This window comes from Podarcis filfolensis, assembly GCF_964270895.1.
Source record: "Podarcis filfolensis genome assembly, chromosome: 4".
Taxonomy (NCBI): domain Eukaryota; kingdom Metazoa; phylum Chordata; class Lepidosauria; order Squamata; family Lacertidae; genus Podarcis; species Podarcis filfolensis.
The window spans coordinates 52,856,441-52,857,790 of NC_139607.1; positions in this window are offsets into that span (position 1 = coordinate 52,856,441).

Genomic DNA, 1,350 nt, shown 5'->3' on the forward strand with positions numbered 1-1,350 from the left:
GATATGCCGCAATTGCAAGAAGATTTATGGAAGCAAGTCCTATTAAAATCAATGAATTCAGCCCCTGCATAAACAGTAGGACTCTGTGAAACTTTGTACCACACAAACCCTATGGAAAGCTGATATTGTAGTAGATATGTGTGGTAAAAAATTTCCCAGCATCAAGTGATTGCTGTTAATTGCTAGAGAGAATGTGGCTTCCCACAACTGAAGTTGAATGTTGACAAGCCAAATTCTCTTAACTGTTCTAAGGAAAAATGTTCTGCCTTTCTCCACAACTGTGTATTTCTACAACTAATATGGAAAAGCTTCATATTATGCTCCTCAACACTTTCAGTGTGTGGAAATATTAAGTTAACTAGAACCCAGAAACAGTTTGAGAATTCAATATAATGTTCAGCTAGCTTCTTGCTTTTCATTGTTGTTGTTTAGTCGTTTAGTCGTGTCCGACTCTTCGTGACCCCATGGACCAGAGCACGCCAGGCACTTCTGTCTTCCACTGCCTCCCGCAGTTTAGTCAGACTCATGTTTGTAGCTTCGAAGACACTATCCAACCATTTCGTCCTCTGTCGTCCCCTTCTCCTTGTGCCCTCCATCTTTCCCAACATCAGGGTCTTTTCCAGGGAGTCTTCTCTTCTCATGAGGTGGCCAAAGTATTGGAGCCTCAGCTTCACGATCTGTCCTTCCAGTGAGCACTCAGGGCTGATTTCCTTAAGAATGGATAGGTTTGATCTTCTTGCAGTCCATGGGACTCTCAAGAGTCTCCTCCAGCACCATAATTCAAAAGCATCAATTCTTCGACGATCAGCCTTCTTTATGGTCCAGCTCTCACTTCCATACATCACTACTGGGAAAACCATAGCTTTTACTATACGGACCTTTGTTGGCAAGGTGATGTCTCTACTTTTTAAGATGCTGTCTAGGTTGGTCATTGCTTTCCTCCCAAGAAGCAGGCGTCTCTTAATTTCGTGGCTGCTGTCACCATCTGCAGTGATCATGGAACCCAAGAAAGTAAAATCTCTCACTGCCTCCATTTCTTCTCCTTCTATTTGCCAGGAGGTGATGGGACCAGTGGCCATGATCTTCGTTTTTTTGATGTTGAGCTTCAGACCATATTTTGCGCTCTCCTCTTTTACCCTCAATAAAAGGTTCTTTAATTCCTCCTCACTTTCTGCCATCAAGGTTGTGTCATCTGCATATCTGAGGTTGTTGATATTTCTTCCAGCAATCTTAATTCCGGCTAGGGATTCATCCAGCCCAGCCTTTCGCATGATGAATTCTGCATATAAGTTAAATAACCAGGGAGACAATATACAGCCTTGTCGTACTCCTTTCCCAATTTTGAACCAA